The sequence below is a fragment of the Psittacula echo genome, assembly GCF_963264785.1.
Source record: "Psittacula echo genome assembly, chromosome: 4".
In the NCBI taxonomy this organism is placed as follows: domain Eukaryota; kingdom Metazoa; phylum Chordata; class Aves; order Psittaciformes; family Psittacidae; genus Psittacula; species Psittacula echo.
In genome coordinates this window covers 44,675,525-44,699,826 of record NC_137738.1, presented here as the reverse complement: position 1 = coordinate 44,699,826, position 24,302 = coordinate 44,675,525, and the positions used below count along the sequence as shown (strand labels likewise).

Genomic DNA, 24,302 nt, shown 5'->3' with positions numbered 1-24,302 from the left:
GTCCCTGCCCATGGTACTGGGTTGGAACTAAATGATCTTTAAAGTCCCTTCAGACCTAAATCGTTCTGTGATTCAAAATTATCTGCATTTCTTGTTTTTTAAATGGGTCCCATTTATGTGCACTGCAACACACAATCCACACACAGCTCTGCTCAGAACCAGCTGCTGAGGACCTCACTCTGTCCCAGAGCAGCTCCTGCGTGCCCTTAGGGCCTCCAGGAGGCATACAGCCATGCAGCCAGCACATCCCAGCCCAGCACAACCCAGCAGGGATCACAGTGACACTTAACTGGTGCAGTGCTGGCTCAAAAAAAAAAAAAAAAAAAAAAAAAAAGACACATTTTTAAATTACTCTACCAAGATACTTGCTTAGGTAGCAGAAATTGCCGTACGCTACATTCTACTTAAAATATGGATAAATATATATGGGTTCTATTTACAAGACATGAAATACTGCCAAAAGCGTCCAGGGTTTTTAAGATTCCATTTTACAACACGCAACGCTGAGTTTCTCCTTCACATTATCCTCATCTGTCTCTGTTCTAGTTTGAAAGCGGCAGCTTGCGGTGCCAGAGGATTTCAAGGGCCGTGTCCATCCAACACACGGCATGTCAATGTGCTGCCAGCTATCACACAGCCTGTGTGGCTGTGGCTGTGTGTGGCTGTGGCTGTGTGTGGCTGTGGCCGTGTGTGGCTGTGGCCGTGTGTGGCTGTGGCCGTGTGTGGCTGTGGCTGTGCAGGGCACGCACCAGGCACAGACGGTGTACAGCGGAAAGACGAAGCTAAGTTGTTAGGGTTCATTAACCAAGTCCTGATTGGGGTTTTGGGGGTATGGGGTTCCGCCGCTGCCCGAGGGGACAAGGGCCGCAAGCCGGCAGCTGCGGCAGCCAGCAGCCCGCGGCGATCAGCGTCTCTGCCGTTCCCCCCGCCACCGGCCGCCCAGCAGGCGCGCACCCGCGGCGGCGCGCACCGCTCCCCGCAGCCGGCAGTTCCCCGGGCGCGCACCCACAGAAGCGCGCACTGCTCCCCGCAGCCGGGCAGCGGAGCGGCGGGGCCGCGGGCAGCAGCAGCGCAGCGTCGGCGGCGATTCATGCCAGGGGGTGGGAAGGAGACTCGGAGCACCGGAGTCGCAGCGCTCATTTCTGCCGCCTCCGGATGTTTTCGAGCGTCTTTCTTCCCGCCCCCAGGCTGTCAGGGTAGCAAATGAATCCGTTGTCCCACCACCCTGCCAGGCCATCTCTTGGACGTGGAGGAAGAAACATGTTTTTCCTCTCTCTGACTAATAGCGGGACAAGAAATGAGTGCTCTTGCTTCCCCCTGAGTTTCCACATCTTGAGCTTAAACTGCCGCGAATACAGCCGCCTCCTGTTCACACGGTCAGCAACGAGACGCAGTATCTGGAGGCAACGTTATAATAAAAAGACCTTGAACTTTCTTCACCCTTTGCACAGTCATTTATATTTGGGCAAAGTGGATAACAGCTCCTTTAGCATTAGGATAGTGGCATTTTATGCTTGCTTGGCATTCACTTTACCCAGGTATAAATAGCAAAAGGTTTCTTCAGGCAGCAGAGAACTGGGACCAGTATCTTCAGAGGATTCTCAGTCAAAATAAGGCAGCTAGTCCTCCACACCACAGCTTGTGCAATCTCACTCTGCTGCAAGAATCATTCCCTGCAGGGGTGCCTGGGACTGCTGGTTTGGCAGCATTGCATGCCCTGGTCTTCAGAGAAAATGTGCCTTCCTACCACCGCATATCTAGTGGTGGAATCAGACTGAGAGCTTTCACCTGTAAAGTAGGCAATAATAGGGTTCAGTTTCTTAATGAGAGCCTCTTATCAGCTCACACAGCATATTTACTACCCTAGCAGTATTAAGTGCTTGCCTTAATATCCTTAGTACACAAGGTAGCAGTACATATTATCATAGATACAATAACTTTGGTCTGAACTACGTTAATTGAGAGCATCTATTCTAAAACAGTTGTTCCAAACAAAAAAGTAAAGCATGCCATTACATGGCTGACACATTACCAGGGAGAGTTCTCAGCGTACAAGAGAGCCACAGGAAGGGCCCAATGCACAGAAGTACCATTAAGTTACAAGCTAATGAAACCTGAAAAATTCATGCTAAAACCCCATTCGAGAGGATGGCCGCCATGCTCTTGTGTACCAAAGTTCTCAGTTTTCCACTTAAATCCTGCCTGGTGAGTCAGGACATGGCTAGGTTTCTGTACTGCAGGAGTAAGTATTCCATTACTCCTGCTTATAAATTTCACACGCTGTTAATGCTTCCCAAACTGGCAACAGAGCTCAGGGGTGCATGAGGACAGTTTGTGTTCCTGCTGAACTTTCAACATAAATTCCACAGGACCTCTGGCAGGGATGATGCCTTCTTTTTTCGCTGACACGTTTGTCAGTAACACCCCTGCTGACAGCTGTCAGTTTGCACCCCTCTCACCCACCCATCTCTGAGCCCAGGCTGTGTGGAAAGATCTTTGTTAGCTCTTAGACACTACATAAGGGAAAGACTGCCATGCAGATAGACAGATTCCATTGCAGAGACTTGGAGAGGAATCCATAAGAAGAGATACCCCATATAGCAACCACCCTGGACTGCAGAATATCTGGGATCAGTTCCAGGTTTGAGACAAGGCTCAAGGGATAGCCCATCTCAATTTAACCCTCTCCATTCTTTACTTCATATATAGAATGAAACATAGGCCCAACACCATTTACACAGTCCTGAAAAATCTGGGCAGTTTATCTCAAAATATGTTCTGCATTTACTTTGAACACTCTCCTGCGGTCATGGTACCAAATGGGAATCTCCGGTGTCTTCCTTATATACCTAGATGCCATGGTTGCAGAAAAATATTGGATAATTAAAAACAAAAAATAAAAATAGAAGGCCAATGACAAGGATTAAACTTTTTCTTGTCACTATTTCAAGCAAGTCTCATTAAATTCTGAGGGCTAACAATTCCTGTACAGAGAAGATTGGAGGAGATTCTCAGTGCCTCAGGTCTCCTACTGCAACAAAATGAACTGCCCTGCACGCAGGCAGTTTTTGAGACAAAGTCAATGTGAAACCTGTCCAACCTGTGATTACCACTCCAAACAAACACGGAGCTGCAATGAGGAGATCAAAACAGACCTTTTCTTGACAAGATAAACTGGCTTCTGAACTACCTACTTGATGCCATAGTAAGACTGCTGTTGCGGATCCACTAACTTTAAGGTAGCTTGGGTGTTATTATACTACCTTCATAACTGCAGTTTCTATGTGCCCAAAATGTTCAAGACCCAGAGGAGTAAATAAACTTTGAATAGTACTGTTAATGCTGCACTTGAAATGGCAAGATGGTCAAGAGAAATCACCAACTTACACTTCAAGACAATCTACAAATAAAACAAAAAAAAACCCAATAAAACATTTTAGATATCAAAGCCCCCTCCACCATTTCTTCTTGTATTTTTATAAGTACATTTTTCTGCTTTTTTGGTTCAACAAGTATGCTTCCTGAATGCTTGATGTAAGAACTGCAGAGAGAAGGGAAAGGGGCAAACCAAAGCAACGATAGCACCTTCAAATGAATAAAAACATACTCTGTCCTAGAAAAGAAATGCTTCTGATTTCAACAAGAGCTGACCTCTGTTGCAACAAAAGCACATGTAATCAGTATTTAAATAATAGTGACTTCCATGTTAACCCTTCTGAAATGAAAAACTATTCACTCTGGCTCACTCCCTCAACCCCACTCTTTCTTTGCTCTCCTACCTGGCTGCTGCTGTCAAGGTGCAAGTGAGTAAAGGTTCCAGTCAAGGCAATTTGGTTCACTGCTCCAGCAAATATGGCTGTTGACTCTCTCCTCCACCTATTTGAAAAACAAATAGAAAAGATTTTTTCAGGATTGTGATTGATTCAGTTTGCTCTTTGATTTTATATCTTAATTGACATTATGGCATTGTCTACATCCACACGTATAAGAACCTCGGAAATTCAGTCACAGTCCTTCATGCTACTCAGGTCTTTTTCCCCCAGAGCAATGTGGCATCAGCTATCATCAGCTGTCCTATGGTTTCCTGTGGTTTGCTGCAGGCTAGAATACACATCAACTAATATATTCTGAGGTGAAAACAACAGACATACAAGACCAAACGGTATATACAATGATGTATTTCCAAACATGATGTATATAACAAGCAGTGTAAACACACAAAGCATGTGGAAGTGGCTTTGTAGTCTATTTACCTTTAGGGCTTGCAGTTCCAGGTGTTCTGCCTTATTTTGAAAACATCATACCTAAATCAGAATTTAAGAGCACTTTTTTTTTTTAATTAAATGCAAATACTTTCCCGTTACTGAATCAGAGCAGTGCAGTTGTCTTTCATTCTGCTTTTCTGTCTAGCACTGTACTTTAAAAGCGAGATCACCTCTAAAAATTCCCTTTCCATATGATGCAAGTCTGTTTTAGAAAATAAGTTATTAATGTACACTGTGAAAATCATTCATACGCCTTAAATCTCTCCTTACATGTGACAGTACTCTGAGAAAGACCACAAAAAGGCACTTTCAACATACTAAAGACCTTCTGTAGGCATGCATGCAGGAGCAGATATACATCAGTGCATACGAGGCCCAGAACACCAGGAAATGTGTTCATTTATGTGTTTGTTAGATGTGTTAGACAGCTGCAGGCTGCCCTATTTGCACCTGCAAGAGCAGGGTTCTGGAATACATAGAGGCTACCCTTAATCAGGGCATACAGACAATGCACTGGGAACTGGAAACTCCTATCTATATTGCACATAATAGAGCTGACTGAAATGCCCACCTCATTAATACGGAGACAACAAAGGTGATCTTCTAGTGACCACATACTTGAAGGCTCTGGCTATTCTGGTTCCGCTGAAGACCGGTGTGAACACATAGAAAACCACAGTGTGCATTTTGCCCAGGCTTTCTTTCAGGTTTGCCTGTGTACTTGAATGTCCACATGTGAGATGCCACCCCAGATGACATGACATGGATGGGTAATGTGTGGGCATCCTGGGGCTGATGTGCAGCATCCCAGGAGGGTGCAAGGTCCCAGCAAGAAGTGCAGCTCATGTTGCCCCTTCTCTTGCTCTTTGCCCTGGCCATGATGCTGAGCCCTGGCTGGCCACCATCTCGGGGCAGTCGGGTCACTGCAGCAGGAGAAGGTACCTGCTTCTCAAGGGCTTACAAGTGTCACGGCAGAGGAGCAGCACACCAGAGGACAGGAAAATCTCAAATGTAGCACACTAGATTGCAGATCCATGCAATGGATCTGACCATACTGGCACTGAAGCCAACAGCAAACCTCCTTCTGCTTCCAGCAAGTGCAATTGCTGCCCATATTGCCCCACGCACAGGGCAAAGCCTGTCCACCATGGGGTGGGCAACGCACAGCACTTCCACTGCTAGCAGGCTGCAGATGTGAGCTGCTGGAAATAGGGTGCCAAAAGCTGAAGGATAAAGTACGCCTGGAACCAGTTAGCGGTAAAAAGCATATGCTTACAGGTTTGGGTTTTTTTTTCCTGTAATGTTTGCTATCAGCAATGAAACCAAATAGCAAATGATAATGTGTTACTGACCGGCAATGTCAACAGTCATCTATACAGGCATCTGAGTATATAAAACAACATATGCTCTGGTTCCGGACCTTGACACTTTGTCACATAAATATACAGCTTTCTAGGAAATCAGCTGGGTGTGGAGCCAGGAACCACATTTGAATCTTTGAGCAGACAGGGCCCAATACGGTTTTCATCTGTGGGTGAAACCTTGGCATGGCTGGACTCAAGGCCAAAATTCTGTCTTTAGAAGGACCAGTATTTCACTCACTACTCCTACAACTGGCCTGAGAAAAGTTCCAGTCAAAGAGCAAAGCAAAAGCAATAGCAATAGAGAAGTCATGAGTCCTTACTGTCCCATCCTTCTGTAGGAGCAAGAGGTGCTTTGGATTGTAGCATCCTCTCCCTGGGGTGGCATGGACACCTTCCAGATCTCAAGTAAGTCAGCGGGTGCCTTCACAGGCCTAACTAGCTTTAGTGATGTTGGCTACACTTGCACTCAGTCGTTTTTAATGAACATGCGTTGTGAATTGGTTTACCTGATCCTCAACCCAAAGACAAGGGTCTTTATTTCCATTTACAGTAAATCCTCTCTATAGCACTCCGGCAGGAGCAGATGGGGCTTTCATGAAAAGAGAATAAAGCCATAAGTGAAAAATGTCATTTAGGAAACAAAATCACGCTGCTGCTGCTCCAGCTACACAAAGAGTATTTAAACAAATCCATGAGGATCATTATATTCCATTTTCCCTATTTTTTTAGTTCTTAACTGATGGGAGTCAGCGTCTTCCCTCTCGCTTTGGTAACCTCACTGTCTTCCAGTGTTTCTCAAAGGATTCCTTAAGCATCTGATCCAAGCGTGAAAGACTCTCCCTGATTTCAGTGAAGACTGGATCAATTTCTGAGTCTTTAAGGAGTTACTTAATCACTACTAACAATTAGGCAAAAACTATCCAGAGCAGTTCTATGATTTTGTTCAGGCACTACTACTGCATCTCCTTACTAACCTATCATCTTACAGGAACACTGGCGCTAGCAAACAGGACGTGGTCTGAGGGAACAGCCAAGCTACAGAGTCTCTAACAACCCCAAATACTGCATGTGTCATCAAATAGGATTTTACTGCCAGTTAGAGCTCCCAGAGGCATTGTAGTGATACTAAAACCAGGAACTTTTAATTTGCTTTTATCACCGCATTAGTAAAAATTTGTGCAATCCTTGGTTGTTTAGCAGCAAAAGTAAACAAGTGTGCCTTCAGCAACTGCCCACCAAAGACAGAATGCGATGCAGCCACCACTGCTGAGCATTTGCTAGTATTTGGTCATATCTGGTCATGACTCTCCACATCTGCTGCACTTCTTTGCCAGCCGTGAAGTCTAAGATTAAACAAGCACATCAGAAGGAAAATGAGAGTATGAGAAGCATGGCATGCCTTACTGCTTGGAAGAGGTTTTATTCAATCTGAACTTTGTATCTCAGACGCTCAGGGATTAGCCTATTACACAGGACCTGGAAACACATAGGCAGAAGTGCTCTGATAATGACTCTTACACCATCTGCTTTTGAAAGACCGCTAGCTTCTCCCTTGGCAACTCCCATAATCATTTCACAACCGTAAAACTACACCTTCAGTGGTGAAACAAAAGTGTAGCAATAGGCATCGGCACCATCTGACCATAAGGATTAATTCATTTCATGGATCAACAAGAAGGACTTTGTTTTATGTTACTTCTTATGTACCTGTTACACCGACACTGTAAGGTCAGTTGGGAGTAGGGGAGGGACAGGCAAATTCCTGTGCTCTGTACAAGGTAAAAAACATCAGAAACCTCATGCATATTTTAATCAGAAACTACGGTTTAAGGAAAGCAATTGGATAATATTTATTTTACTGATAATTAGTTAACTGGCTTACAGCAGGTAGCATTCCAGCACAGACTGAACCTTACCATGGTTTGGGAATTTACCTAAAGCCCCAGTTTGACCAGCTCTATAAAAGAAACCCAGGTGCCATTCAAATTACAGTCAGGATCCAGGATTATATAGGATAATTAGTACCAAAGAAGAGCCAGGCAATACAAGCAGAAAAATGTGCACACTTCTGTAGCGTACCAACCAAGGGCTTGAATTCATGACTGGTAACTCAAAGCAGTGAGGCTACATGCAAATCTCCCACTTCTCCATGGGTTCAAATCCCCCTTAATCAATGTTTTCTTACTAAATACAATGGATTGACCATGCAAGCTTCTGTACTCTAGTATTTAGACACTGTGAATCCAGTCTGTGTGGATTTCTAATGCGCTCTTTGCCCCCTTTCTCCCTTCCAAACACAGGAAGTCTGGAGAACTCCGTGAATTATAGTCTGTAATGGGAGAAGTAAGAAGTCTAAAATTTGCTTGATTGCAGCTATGATGCATTAAGCTCAAGGCATCAATCTCAATCTCAGTACTTTTTCTCTGAATGGGCAATATTTTACAGTTATCACTTTCTAAACAAAGCACAATTTATTATACACACAATTTGATAGCTATAGCAGCTAAGACTAGAAGCAAAAATGTCTTCCTACTTGAGAAAGGTAAAAGCAATGTCATACTTTAAATTGACTTCGTATGATCAATGGAAGAACACAATCATCTGAGAAATGACATTCATGTCCTGATCAAATGCAATCATACCATATGCAATTGAATTTGGAAAAAGTGGAAAAAAATTATTCCCATTACTTTACCGGTGTTCTTAATGTGTTCACACAAATCATCTGTGAATAGAGGAATTAAAATACTTACAGTGTCTCTACCTTTGCCCTCTTAATGCCAGGTAATTCTGGCAGCTCTCAATACTGCAGAAATGTTTTCCTACAAGCAGTTTGACGAAATTAATGGATTAAATCTTGAACTACCTCCAAAGCTAAAGGGATGTAATTTATTTTTTTAATCAAATGTATCTATGCTGTAAACATTTTTGTCTTCATCACTAGAACAGAAAGACATCTAAAGCCTAATTTATGTTTCCAGGTTTTATGCTTTTGTTGTTTTCCACATTTTTCCTCAATAAGAGCATGAGAGCCTATTTAAGTTGTGTTTATTGGCAGCTTTTTTTCATTTTGGTATCCTGCAACCTAACACCATATTATAGATCTGGAAGTAAAGAGCACCAAGATATCTTTGTAAAATTTTAACTTGCTGAAATTTATACAACTGTGAATTAATATCCATATATGCATGTGTGTATATATACATAAATATATATATGTATATATGTATATGTGCCTATGTAAACACACAATATAAATAAAAATAGCCCTATTTACTAACACATGTATGTGTCAATAGAGCTGGTTTTACTGTCTCAGGCTCTGCAGAAAGTTAGCAATCATAGCAAAATTTACGTAAAAGATGTGTCATGCCAAATGACTTTTGGAACCATCACCTATGATCTTTGTTTGTTTACACATAGTGATTCACTTCATTAAATCAAGTACATAATTTCTTCTTTGGATCCCCCCTACATCATATACTCTATACCCAGAGCCCACTCTGCACCAGAGCTTATTTTGCTGCCACCACTGGAACTATGATTTTGGGTTACTTTATTTTCACTTCAGCCAGGAGCTAAATAAGCAAGAGTACACCCCCCTAAGTATAGGGCATAACCTCACTGCAAATAACAGTTTAGACACTGCCAACTGAGCTCAGTGCCCTCACTAACCAGGTCTGATGCTTTTAGACAATGGTCAGGCTGACAATTGACACAGTGTCCATATACACACATTGCTTAACCCATTTGCCTAGCCTGCGGTTGCCAGAAGAGGGCTGATTGTGCAGGCAGCTGGCAGCAAGACGAGAGAACATCTGGCCATCCCCTGAGAGTGGGCAGAGGAGGCAAAAACATGAGGTCTCTGCCAAACCCAAGATGAGATTCCAGGTAAAGCTTATGCTCTACGAGATCCAGCAAAATCACCATGAGGAAACTCCTACACCAAGTGCCTTGGCTTTCCTTGCCTCTTTGAATGACTACCCTGCTGTGCACTGGGAAAAACCAGAACAGCCAGGGTCACAGTGAAGAAACTGAGGCAGAGTCACTCATAGCTGCCAAGCAGACAGGCTGCAATGAGGCAGGTGTCCTACAAGCCCATGACATTCACTTGAGCTGTCAGAATTATCTACATCTCCCTGGAAAAACCACTGCAAGTCCAAGCTCATGGCAGATCACAGCAGCAGCACTAGTCAGTCTCTGTGGTAGAACAAAGCTAACTGGCTCCTGAGAAGGTGGCAACTAGTCAGACATGCAGGACATCGGAAGTGTGATGCCTGGGAACAATACTCTAAGGACTTGAGGTCTGTTTACAGAGTTTTGGTTGTTGTTACCTGCAAAATCTAAGCCAATGTTCTTTATAAAATAAAACTAAGATCTCAGTGACACTGGTGTTAAGTCAAAGCACAGACTTTATTCAAGGCACTCTGGATTTGCGTCAGACAAGCTGAGATCAGTCTCTTGACACTATGTTCCTGGTTGAAGAGACAGCTTGTACAGCATGGGATACACTACTGTCATTTCAGGTCGGCAGGCACATCGAAGTGCCATCACTGGCAGCTGACTGTTCATCTTAAAAAGCTGGATGGGCCACCAAAACACCTCGACCACACACCTTGTTAGCTCTTCTGCTGGGTGCTGTGGGACTCCTTTACAAAGAGGTAAGTGTCCTACCTCACTACCCCTTGCTATTGCCACACCTAGAAAGGGACTGTTTAAAGTATCTTCCTTTCCAGCACCTCCACACCGGTCCTCCACACCTAAAGACAGACAAGAAAAAGGCAGCAGTGGAGTCCCTGGTCCTCCTCAGTGAGGCAAGATCCCCCTGCACTGACGTCACTCTGCTCTTGGTGTGTGCTCAGTAAGTCAGTGTCAGTAAGTAGGTCCTATCCATACATGGCAGGCTGGAGGAGGAATGACCTCAAACTGCACTTCTAATCCAGGGGGCGTTGCCAAAACACAGTGTTTGAGTTTGATGCATGAAGCGCAGAGATATTTTCAGCTCCTGAATCACACTTTTGGCTCCACAGTTAACTTGAACTTCTCCTTAGTTTTGTTCACAATTTTTCACCTTCTGCAATCACCACTGACTCCCACAAAAACAAAACGAGCTGGTATGTTAAAGAAAATAACCCCAAATGGTCATAAATATGAAGATATTTTAAAAATCACTTTTATTTTAATACCTTCTATTTTATTCTCTTGAATGTGTGGAGGAGTGGAGTTAAACAAATTACTAATAGATTGGTGGTGCATCGCAAATGTCTGGTTTATTTCATGGCCTAAATGTATGATATTAAATGCTGCCAGCGAATGTTTTCTAATGATTTTGGTGTCAAACACAAGAATGAAACAGTCTGAAAAATGAGGCAATGCAAACAGTTAGCCTGGATACAGCTACAGGAGAGCTTTTAGCTATATATTCCTATAGCCGAAGCAAAAATACTTCGCTGTACTGGTCTCATGAAATCATACAGACTTGACCACAATTTGCAACCATAATTTGAAACTGACAGTAATGAGAAAGCAAAACTTCACCTGACATTACAAAGGGAATAATTTTTAATTGGCATATCCTGCTTATCCACTTACAAGTGCATCACCTCTGCCGCTGCAGCCTGAGTTTGCTCTCACTGGATTCAACGGGAAGGCTCCAGCAGACAAATTATGCAGCCTCAGCCACAGCTAAGCAAGTAATTTAAGCATATGCTTAATTCTATCTCTCATCAGTAAAGCCAATTCAGCAAAGCAAAGTGTGTGCTCAAGTCAGAAGTGAATAAGGAACACGCATCTTTCTGAATATGGGTCTTTCACAGATTGAGGATGTTGCACAAAACTCCCCTTGATTTCCTTTAGAGCTCGTCATGCTGGAAGAAGATAGAATTCAGCTGTTAATCATATTGTCACTTATGAATGTAAACTATTGGTATTTTTAACTCATCCATAGACTGGTTACACACAAAAAATTCAAAAAGAAAAAAGGCATGGGATACATCCTTGGAGTGGACAGAGACATACACGTACTACCCATGTATGTATGTCTGTATGGACCACAGAAGTGGAAAGAGGTAACGCAGAAAAGATGACGTAAGGAGCTACCACAGGAAATCCCGTACATCCAAAACTGCTGAGGAGTCTCTCTGAGCCTTTTCACAGAGTTAATTGGGAGATTTCTCATCCCCTGGAAAGAGTGGAAAATGATGGGTATTTCAACTCCTCTGTTTCCATTTCCGTCCCGTGTGAATGAGGAAAGGGTAGGGATAATGAACATACTGCTCTGTTAAGGAATGTTGCTCTTTCCTTGATGCACTGAAGTAACCGGGCAGCCTCTGAAGTCATCTGAAACTTTTTCTTTTCCTTTAAATTTTCTTTAGTCAGACAACTGCCAGGCAAGCATGAATCCCCAGAGCATTCCTTGACTGCAGACAAGTGGGAAAAGAAAAGCTCACTGCAAACAGCAGGGCTGTAACCAGTCACTGGGAATTATGCTCAGCAGCAGGCTGCACCACTCACCTACCTCTGCCCTTCTCCCCAGGTGAAGGAGCCTTATCTACCTTTGCATTTCATCTCAGAGATCAGGAATCAATTACAAACCCCACGGGGCTGCCTTAAATTATGCTCAGCTGCCTGCGGCTGCTTCCTCCCAAATGGATCACCCCAGGCTGAAGGCTGAGGGGGGCGCATGGGGAGGAGAGCGCTGGGGGCCAGACTCTACCTGTTCTCCAGCTCTTCCAGGCTGCTGAGATGGCCAGAGAGGGGTCAACCCTCTGATTTGTTCTCTGTTTGAGATAACAATCTGTCCCTGCCCCAAAGGCACTGCGAGCTGTAAGAGTATAAATGTTTGCAGAAATTAAACAACTCTAGCAAAATACACATTATGCAAACATCTCCTCTCTTCCCAGATGACACAACATGGAGCACCAAGCACAAACAAAAACTAACCAAACAAAGCACAGAGGCTTTGTTGGGGAAAATAAAAATCATTTAGCAAAGAGCTTCTTTGCTCTCCTTACAGCCATTAGGACAGTGATAATGCTGAAATGGCTGGCCAGCCCTGAAAATTGGATAAACTGAGACACAGAAGAGACAATTGAAAGCAAGGAGACAGACAGCAAAAATAAGTCAGACAACAGATGGAAAGCAGAAATGCAATGTCTAAACTGCAGCTGTAATTCTGCTAGCAACAAGCACATTTAAGCACAGTTCGGTCTGCTTTCCTACTCTGGAGAGGGCAAGAGTTTCCTTTCAAAAAAACCCAACTTGCAATCCACACTGCTGTGGGTTCGGTTCTCCCCAGACAGGTTTGCGGGACAGGGGAACTATTTCTCTCCATACCTGGGAGTAAAACAACACATCTAAGAAAGGGCAAAGTTCTGACGCTCTCTGGTGTCCTAGCTGTCCTCGTACTGTTGAGGGTGAAGAGGGGAGTCACATCATTAGAATCTATACCCACAAGTGTTAAGAAAGCTGTGTTTCAGTTGCTGCTCGCCAGGGTCAGTCACAGGAATTGTTCAGAGCTCTCCCATAGCAGCACGGGTTCCTTAGCCTTTCTCCTTTACTAGCACGACTGTTAAAACTAGGCAGGAAAAGGGTAGTTACTGTTCTATCAACGCTTTTATAGAATAATTTGGCAATTTTCTAGCAGGGCTTTAGTATAACATGCTAGTATGGGAAAGAAAGATTTCCACATTGGCCAAAGAAACAGTTGTGGCAAGACTACCTATTTTTAACACAGTTTATTCCTAGCACTATTTCAGACACAGCCTTTTCTCTCCCATCTGTTGACACAGTTGTTTTGTTTCTTTAAAGACACAGTTATCTGCCTCTTGGGGAAAAAAAACCCCAACACACCTTCAATAGCTGCAGAAAAAAACCACAAAAACACGACATGAAACCCGATCAAATGGTGATCTGTTCGAAAGGTAATGCTGGCAAAGGTTTATGACTGAAACATAGAGCAATTCTTCGGGTGCCTCTTAAAACTTACATCAGGTTTTGGCTTCTGTGGCATTTTAAGTGCGACTGTGTATTTTTAAATTTTGAATCTGGTATACTCAACAACTAAGATGGTTTATTGATCTAAGGAGTCTGACTGCAAACCTGCCATCGGAGCGACATGCCGGTCTGCTCAGGGGGAATGCTGCACAAAAGCACACAGCAAGATGCAAATGCTTTCTTTAATAAAGGAAGGAAAATGTAATGAGAGCAGCAAGGGGAAAAACCCAAACCCTAAAGTCTGATAAAAAGTAAACTGGTATAACAGGACAAAACATTAAGCAATCCCTCTGACACTTGGGTTGCCAGGCTGTTTCCTCTGATTTTTGATGATAATTTTTTTCCTGATTGGACGGCTGGAGTTCATGGTTATGATCTCCCAAGCAATCTGAAAACCTTATCTCCTCTCAAAGGCATTTCAGGCAGCTTGAGAGTTTGTAGGTGGAAGCAAATAAAACTGAAGCACGGCTGAAGTAGGACCGCCTTTGTAAACTAAAGCAACCTCAGTTCTTGGAGGACAGCCTATTTGCTGGAAAAGTTGCAATATGAAAAGCTGATATATTAAAGGTCAAGACTCCAATACAGAGCAGACTCATCTGTATTGTGTTTTAATTTCTTTTTACACTGAGAGGTACCTAGGGACCCGAAGAGGTGACAGAAAGATAAATCATGCATGACAAACTGGAACAGAAGACAAGGCTGTATCCAGAACAGGATAGCTCTGCTGGTGCAGCTGTCCTAGCAAACTGTACTGACAGTGTGTTCCCAGCACAGCCTTCATTCATACCAGCAAAATTGTGCTATATGCTGGCACAGATTTTTCCTGAGGAGTCTCTTCAAGCAAGCAAAGCAAGCAAAAAGTGTCTCAGTAAAAGCAAAGGTTTGTCCTAAGTGTATGAGAGCTTTTGTGTCAGTCTGGGATCAAGCCTTTTTACGCCTTTGGCCAAGACAGATATAACAGCAAAAATCTGTAAAATAGGCATTTTCTTCCTCTGACTGGAGTGGGAAGTCCTTTGCACAGATTTCAGTACTGGCTTCTACCACAAATGGGCATCTTACCTTCTCATTCACTTCTGCAGAAACGCAAAGAGAAAAAAATCACACTACACGTGCCCTGACTGGAAAGGTTACTGTATTTCCACAAGCAAAAGAAGTCTTCAGGATGCCTACCACTGACTCCAGCTGCTGCTCCACCACCGTTTTGGGGGAGGAGGCTCAGCCACCCGGCCCTGCCCACAGCAATGAGTCTCAGCCCAGGCTGAGTGCCCTTCCAAGGGCTGTGGGAAGGAGGAAGCAGACAATGGGCCCGTTGCAGAGAGGTCCACGATGTACAGCGACATGGGAAAAATAATGCCAAACCAAGTGCCTGGGCGTAGGTGGGCAGCTTTAAGAAAACAACCAAATTCACTAAGCTGATGAAAACCACAGCATATTTAACATTCATTTTAAAAGGAATTTGTGGATGTGCTTTCAGGAGCTATGTGAAAAGATGTTTTCCAGGTGTGCTATATGGTATGACCTACTGGTCACAACCACGTTAAGTGATTCAAAGTTTTAACACTGTTGTCTGTGATTTTCATAAGAGAACAGGCAGTGACTTTAACATGCCCTTGAGGAAATTACGATCAGTGAGGGATCTGGCAGCATATTCATATATGGCTTTCAGCCTGTTAAAAGGGCTTACCTGCTCACCTGCCTTTGGATTGGCAACGTTTAGAGCTGTGGTACTTGGCCACCCAGCATTACCTGACTTCCTTACAAGGCATGCAGTACATATTTCTAGAAGGTTGGACCTACTCCAGGTTTCCATGGACAGGAAGCTTGAAGGTTTGGGATTAAAACGGCAGGAGGCTGACAAGAAAATTGAGGACCTGGAAATAACAACTGATGGTCCTGACGTAATCATCACCAAGAACACTGCAGCTCTGAAAAATGTAATCAACAGCCTGGAGAATAATCGCGGATAAAAGGATAGGTTTTGGAGGACAGTGGAAAGCTCCTGCAAGCACAGTTAAAACCCAGGTTCTGCTAGACTTTTGCATATGCATTTCAACCAGTTCTTCACAGCATCATGTAGGGAAAACACACAATACAAAAACTTGTAGATATTCGATCTACTCCAGCATGCCTCATTTAAAAGAAAACTGCTGCTGGCTAAGCCATGTGACAGAAGCTCTCTTCCTCCTCTAGCTGTGGAAGCTGAAGGTGCTCCTGCTGGCTGGAGGCTCACGTTTCCTACCTCAGTCAATGTGACCCCACCACTGACCTTCAACCAAAGCCAACCCAGATGGCTTTACCCAGATTAAGAAACAGAGCACTTCCACAGCTCTTTCACAAGTAGAATGGTGGAGTAGTAATTTCTAGCTAGCAAGCAATGGTGACCCATTGGTAAAGTGTTATCTTCAACCTTGCAGCCCCTTGCAAAAGCAGCACCTGTCCAATACCTGAGCTCTTGCAGCATAAATGGTTATTGAAAAGGCAAAATGGGAAGTTTAAATTTCTGTAGTACTGCAGTACTAGCTGAAGAAATAAGCTAACCAGCAACCCCACTGAACTTAAAGGCCTTAAGTAACAATTATCCATGATGCACTACTTGACAGTAGACTCGTTACTCTGGGGCAGATATACAGGTTTTATCCTAAATTTTCAGGACTTGTGAATGTTGTTGTGGGCCAAGTACCACCCTGATATCCTTTTGTGATGGTCAAGACATCAGAATAAAAGACTCAAGACTCAGAATAAAATAGATTCCATTACAGTGTACTAAAGTGATCCCTCTCTAAATTACCTTTATTTACTATCCCCAGAAAGGTCACTAAAAGCAATATATTTTTAAAGAATAAAATTACTGACCTTTCAAACACAAATGGCAATGAAGGTGAGCAGAGCCTCCACTGAATTTATTCATGCCTGTGTCCAAAACTCAGGTGCCAGCTCACATGTATACCCTATCACTAAATGACAGAAAGAGGACTTATGGCTGACTTAAAGAGACTGGCAGGCATTAGCTAAACCTGGTTCCTGAGGGTGTTTCTTATTAAAGTGGAGTATGCTCAAGACCCGGTTGCCCCAGGAACCAGACAAACAGAAAGACTTGGTTCAAGCCACCCGTGCTTTCAGCTACATTCAGCCAGAGATTTACTACAGCTGCAATCAAAAGACTAAGGACTGCAAGGTCCCAAGACTTGTCCCCTTAAAACCTCAAGGTTTGATTCTGTGTTAGGGCTTCTGCTCAAAAATTAATAAAAACAGGAAAATGGTGAGAGGCCACACTGACTGTAGAAAGTCCAACTGAGGAAAAACTGCCCTAGGAAAGGAGCCAAAAAAGTGCATGGGACCTAAACCCACTTTCAGATAACACAGTCAACATGCTAGGCAGCAAAAATGTCTCTGCCAGGAAAACATAATGCCACTGCTAAGAAACGTAAGAAATCAAGTTAAAGGCTTCTTGTGATGAATAAAAGGCACAGCGAACAACAGTGATCATTCAGAAAATCAGACACAATTAAAGACTAAGTGATAAGTTATAGAAAAAAAGGACAAAAAAAGACCTCTACTGAATTCTACATCTCCAAAGAGTTATTCAAATTCCCACTTGAGTGTTTCCAGAGATGAATACCACTGATTCGGATCCAGGAACTTACAACAGATATATTAAAATTCAGGCAATTATATTCCAAATTGTTATCACATTGTTCCAGAACCTTTGTAATCACCAGAAACCACTTAAATGGTAAAAGAGCAAGCACTCAAAGAAAACAAGCTATTTTTCTATCAGACTACTTTTCAGGAGACAAGCAGAATTAGGAGACCCCAGGAACAGGCTCCAGGCAGGCTCACTATACCTGATCTACCCTTAGGACATGGTGAAGCACTTCTCACCCCTTCTCTAAGGATTGCTTACTAATACACTCATCCTACAGTAGTTTCAAATGGGATTTAAAGAGCATGAGTAAACAGAGTCAGAATTACTTTTGCTGGGGCTACTCCTTTTCTTTCATTCTGACAAGTCAAAGAAATCCTTAACTTGAACTGCAGATCTACATTTCAGCACCTACATTCCAGTGGTTTTTTTATCATTTCATTACAACCAGTCCTGGCAATAAGCAATAAAGTCCCCAGTGTGTTTGCAGATCATCACAGCAATATGATTAGAAAGCTTGATCCAAGTATCGTAAAAGACAATGGAACTTGGATTGATCCCAAAGAGAAATGATTTTCCCTGCTACGGGAAAGTAACTATACATAGCTATGACTACAGCTATACATTATGCTTCTTCTGTTATTAAAAGTGAGTCTTTCCCCAAGCACTGATTTTAATTACTTAACAATAGGGTAAACTTTTGAACAATACAGTGCCAAGAAAAAAAATCATAACCTGAAATAGAGAAAACACATCTTCTGTGCCCTGGGAACAATTAAAAATTCTGCTGACTATAGTAACTACTGAGTAAGGCTGTCACACCATTACCTAAACACATGCACAGACGTACATACACACACGTGCCTACTGATCTGTAGGACCTCTAAACCCTTCCCTTGGAACTAGCACTCTAATGAACATCTGTAGGAGGAGAGATGTAGTTCATGTGGTCATGGGGACACAAGAGTGTATCTCACCTATTGTGTAATATTATTCTCTAAAATGTAATACATTTCCCATCTTTAAAATACAGAGATATTTCTGTGGAAAAAAAAAAAAACCCTTTTATTCTAAGGAAGAAAAAATGTTTTAATCCTAGTTTAAATAAGATATTTTCATTTTAACATAGATTTCAAGAGATTATTCACAAATACACACTCTTGAGTTTTTGTAATAATTATTTGGCATTTTACATCTGCTATAATATGCAAAACAATATTGGCAATATTTCTAGCTTACATGCTGTTCTTAGCACAGAGGACTTTTTGTCAATGGGGCTGTAATAATTCACATACTAACTGGAAGAACAAGTCAATCTGACAAGTTTTGTACTTGAAAAGAACAAAAATCACAAGAACATTTGGATTAGAAGGCACCTCTAAATGGGTCATCCTAGATCATCTTTAATAGACACTTATCTCGTCTAGCCATGACTGACTCCACACCCTCCCATGGCAGTTTGCTCTACTGACCTAAATGTTGCATAGTAGTAATCCCTTTCCAATATTGAACGGTATAGCAAAGTATTCCCTGCTGCAGCTTAACCACAGTATTTTTACCCCTTTGCTCTTTAATAAGATGTGAAAATACCTTTCCCCGTTCTTTCAAGCCCTTTTGCATATATGTGAAGCTAAAGCTCTCACTTTCTCCAGACTCAGTGTACCTAGATTTCTTGTCTCGAATCTCTTTCATCTTGACTTTGGGCTTTTCCATCTTCCTGAAGAGTCCTGTGAATTGAGGTTACCTTTTGGCTCTTTGATTTTGTGGGCTGAAGAGGATTTGATATATTTGCAGCAAGGCTAGTTAGGAATTTATTTTATGAGGCTTGAAGTTATAAATATGTCATCATGCACCTCTCTTCCTTATAGTGGCATTTGTTCTTTCAAATTTAACATTGGTATCCCAAGAAACACCTTGAGAAATCACACATACAAGATCAATATGTCCATTAATGAGATAACTGTAATTTAATACTGCTGTTCTTCAGGATGTGTCCTGTAATTCTAAGGAGCTTCTACCTGAACTTGAACAAGGAGTGTTACTTCCTCATATAAACGTATGTCACCTCCATTAGGCATTGCTAGGAGCAAAGCCACATCAGCTCAAAGATTACCTGAGCATTTACACAGAGCATCTGAAGGCTGCCGAGGCCACACTAAGTTCTAGTAGTAGGAACTTAAAAGCTGCTTCTGATAGCCTGGTTGGGCTGTAGTCATGGCAAGGGCACCGTATATTCTGATTACCCTTCACCTGATACATATCAATGACTGTGGCACCTCTGTGCTCCAAACACAGAGGAGGTCCAGGAGCACAGGAGAAGCTGGTGGCCTGTTCATGCTTATAAAGTCTTTGGCTGAGCTGCCTGGAGTCACACACTAAGCGTGCAGGGCATGTTCTACCAAAAACCCACCCATGCAAACTCTACCAGCGCCTAACGCAGACCCCTCTAAGTGATTTCTGAGCAACTCAGAAGGACAGACTTGGGTGGTCAAGTTCCCCATCCATGACAGAACACCTGCACCAGTTTCGGTACCTGAGAACTCACAAATATTTACACAGTCGTGGGTTTAAAGTACAATATTCACCTAGTGTATCATTGTACCATAATTCACATGCACTGAGGTAGAATCTGGGACTTGAAATCAATTATTTGCCTGAAGTAGAATCTGGGACTTTAAATCAATTATTTGCCTGTAACATAAAACAAGTCAATTTCCCAATGAAAATACACGCCTAAAGGAAGTGGTAAATTAAAGGGTCTCACACATGAAGAGGAGATGTATTTTTCTCCTTTTTGACAAAAAAAATTAGCAGTGAGTATCCAAACAGCTTGCTCCACAGTTGCTTCAAATAGCTGCAATATAGTACTCATCCAACTTGTTTTCAGAATCAACACAAGGAAGGTTTGGGTTTTCTAGTTTTTCACTGTTTGAACAAAGAGAGGACACTGCTGCTGAGACTGCCTCTGCCTATGGCCAGTTTGAGAAGCTGAAAACACGGCCGACAATAACATGGCATGAGCAATTTTTACATTAAAGAGATAGCAGTAAAGTCTGATCCAAACAGACAAGCATTACATTCTCCAACATGCAGCTCAGAAGACAGGCTTATTGACCATAAAATGATTGTATAACCCAACTTGTATTATGTCATCTGAGACCTTGGTGAGGCCACCACCTTTTTTACATATGCATATATCATGTTATTTTTTCCCCCAGACAACTGTCAAGTTACATTCCTTATATAATGCTGCTGCAGTGCTAACCTGAAGCATAATGACTGTGCTCATTATAGGCTTATTATGAGTTCTGGGATGAAGAGCTGTCAATAATGTGATTTGCTCCATATAAGGTAAAACACTGTCTTTGTTGTAAAGGGGATCCCAATTATATCTTTTTGAAACAGTAATTACAGTAATAAACAGATTAAGCATGGTAACCGCAGGTCTCCCTGCAGCAAGGCATGCAAGCCCATGTCTCAGCAGGTGCGCAGGACAAGGAGACAGGCTGCTGCAATCTGAAATGCTGGATCAGGCCTTAGCATACAATCCTCTGCATCCTTGAACGAAAGAAGATGGTACAGAACACTGCAGTGCTCATGGCCAAATAGATTACATGTTTGCTTTATAAATGAAAAACCTATACACAGTAATTTCTCTTGATTACTTGCTCTAGCTTTTCTTTTTTGTTGCTTTTGCTGTCAATTCAGTGCAGCCTATTAAAGGCTGTGAAAGAAATGGCCTTCAGCAGGGATTTATATTCCAATCACACAATCTCCATTTCTTACAGAAAAAGAGCTATTGAACTGGTTCTCCAGTTTTCAGATAAGTCAGGTCCGATTTTCAGATATTGCCCTTATGTTGCAATTATGTATTGCCAAGTGAATTCCTATTTAGTATACTGCAAGATAAACTGATAATTGTGCAGTAAGGTTCCAAACATGATACATCAATTTGATAATGACAGTACAAGTAGGTAAGTCTCTAACACCTTCCTGTCCATTCATACAGAAGCTTTTTTCGCCATCTTTTTTTTTTTTTTAAGACCTCTGTTCTAAAGGTCTTTTAAAGGCCTCCCCTCTGGTGAACTGGGAGAGAGGCTTTTGTTGCTGCAAGTTCTTGTAGAAAAAAAGCAAAGGCGTTCCTTTCCCAGGATTTCAATTTAGCCCTTACCATCAACATCTAACTGAGTTGCAAAGTATAACCTGAATTCTGTTCAAAACCCTTACTGGTCTTCATCCTGGTTCATTACAGTTGTTTGCTTACTGGCTGCATTTGTATCCCCCAAGCACCAGAAGGTCCAGCTCACTACGGGCTGGTGGATCAGTGCAAGACCAGAGACCTCTGAGATGCTCCCGGCAGCTGACTGTTTGCCTGCTGACTTGCCCTCTTCCCTAAAGCCCTTGGGCTACTGCAGTATAACCAGAACTTGAAGCCTGGACTGCAGGATCGGACTCCTCTGCTACATAAAAGAGATGCGTCAGTGTCTAACATCCACATGTAAACTCCACTGAGGCTGAGATGAAAACCCCAGAAACAAGACACAATGCAGGTAAGTCTATTTCAGTGTGTTATCACTGTTTTACATATTTTAAAATGTAAGAAAAAAAGAAGAAATGCTAAATTTAAGGCTTCTGATCCATCCTCATCACCTTTTTGTATTGAGGCAGTTCATCTGATGCAGCAAAATATAAACCAAACACAGTAAGACAGCCTTGTTTCACAAGTTCACTAATATCATATATTTCCAATTCTTAGGCTCCTGCTACCCTGCAGAGCCTCCTCCTGACCCTGGTCCCTGCAGAGACAGCTAGCAGCTCGCACCCTCCACCTTTAGCCAAGAGACTAGGGGTGGGAAAAAGGTTGCAAAGACAGAGCAAACGTTAGGACCACGGTGTGTCTCTACCCATCCCCACCACCCTTCCACTGCCGACCAGAGCCTACTCTTTTCGGCACAGCGCCCCCTTCCACTGTCCCCCAAAACCTTTTTCTAGGACCAGCATAGGCTCTGCTTCCTTGCCTGAGACGCTGAGGAGTGATGACCAAGAGTCTGCTTCTACACAATCCACCTCAAACCATAACTAAATGGATCTTCCAACTCTACTCATGTATTTATAGACCCCTGCATGGAGACATATTATTCTTTCAAAAACATCAGAGGAAAATGTTGCAAGTGATTGTCATTAAAAACCCTTCATCGTAAGTTTATTAAAAATTAACAAAAAGAAAGCATTAGTACTGTCCTGGCAACTGGGGGTGGAGGTGTGTCACATCATTAAATTGAGAAGGGCAGCAATGGAAAGTCTTTTTAGATTGGTGTTTCCATTCTTTCCTCTTTTGCTTGGTTCAAAAGTCCTGCATAATTAATACTGTAGTACTTAATAAATGCTTACGAACCTACTACCTCTCTGCTCTTTCCGTTTAATTAGGTGATTGACTTCAGGCATACTGTAAATTATAATGACAATTTAATTACTTTTTTAATGTGCACACTTAAAAGATTTATAAACAGGAATAGAGTAGTAGAGTGCACTGAAAACTAGAAATACTGTGAACTGGACAACAGCACAAAGTAATCCCATCTAAAGTATCTCTGCAGTGTCTGAGCACCTGCAATGACTGGGACATAGGGTATTTACAGTGTCTGGTACAACTACAGAGAATTGTGTACTTCTATCCAAATGTTCCTTATAGCACTTGCATATCTCACTCGGCTTCACAACAGAGACCTAAAGAGGTTCTGAGGAGAAGTCAGACTTCAGCATCTCTTAGGTAAAGTGCTCACAAAAAGTGCAAGACCATTTCCCTTCTTTTAAACAGACTGTAAAACTGCCTCATTGCATCATAACACTGCCATTGTTGAAATCTGCAGGGGGCTGAAACCTCCCATGGTATTCCAGCTGGCACAGGCAAGTCATCAAAGACCATGGATTTCATAATTTCATGAGCAGACCCTTCCTAGTTAGGAGACAGAAATGTCTGTCAAAGAATATTTCAGGCCATCAGCACCACATGCTGCAACAAGCGAAGTTAGCTCTTCTCATATTTTTGTTAAGCCATCTAGGACTTATTCCTCGGTCACTTACAGGAATGTAAATTATAATTAAATTCACAAAGCTGAGAGAATAGCATATATAATAAATCAAGTAAGAATCAGACCCTGGTTTTCACTTAAAACCAGTGCTCAAAGAAGTGCAATTGATAAATGAAATAATCTATTTAAATTTGAAGAGTTGAAGATACTAAGATTAGACTTAACCTACCTCCATGTCCAGACATTTCCAAAACCATAGCTGGTTATTAAAAACAAAGAAACCACCACTATTTTCTACAAGTTACCTGTCACCGACTTACACAGACGACAGCATTTGTTTTAAATCACACTGTATGCTATATTGGTGAAACTTTCTCATGTAAAGAAGTCATTAAAATTTGGCCTAGAGGAGACGCTTTCCCATCTGGGAGCTGAATCTGGTTTGGTGTGACTATTCCTGTCTGTTAATTTAGCAGGATAAAGTATAACTGTACATTCTTGGCATACTTACTGAGGATGCTGGCATCTCTGTAACCAGAACTGCTTTCAGAAAGGCGAAAAGAAAAAGACTGGGCAATTCACAGTGCACTAGAAAAACGATGGGCAATTCTGTGTTTTAAGCATCATCTATCAAGTGTTGAATACTCAAAAGGGAAATAAATTTAAATATATCGCCAAGGCGCAGTGCTGTGGTAACTGTCTCTGATTTTCCTTCTCAACATAGTAAAAAAAATCCCAGATGCTCGTCTTATTCGCAGATGAACGAATCAATCCCTCTGCTTCCTCATGCGTCTGTCCACCTTGGCCAGCACAGAGCTGAGCCAGAAAAGGTATAGGTAAAAGGGAAAACACCAGGACACTGAGCAGCACTGTGAATCACAGGGAGCTGCTTTGTCTGCAGCTTCCGTTCTCAGAGGAGCTGAGCAGGGCTGAAACAATGGCTGTCCTATGGAGCTGCGTCTCATCTACCTCATCTACAGCCGGTGATGGATGATGGGTCAAG

The 24,302-nt window shown here is 42.4% G+C and overlaps 1 protein-coding gene across 6 annotated transcripts in view; it reads right to left on the bottom strand.

The window, feature by feature from the left end:
• The window catches only part of HIVEP2 (HIVEP zinc finger 2), a 140,470-nt gene that overhangs the window by 48,474 nt on the left and 67,694 nt on the right, over window positions 1-24,302 (bottom strand). For all 6 annotated transcript variants that reach the window (XM_080616410.1, XM_080616411.1, XM_080616407.1 and 3 more), the window contains one exon: window positions 3,780-3,876. The gene's annotated coding sequence lies outside the window, so the exon portion shown is untranslated. The remainder of the gene's footprint in view (window positions 1-3,779; window positions 3,877-24,302) is intronic.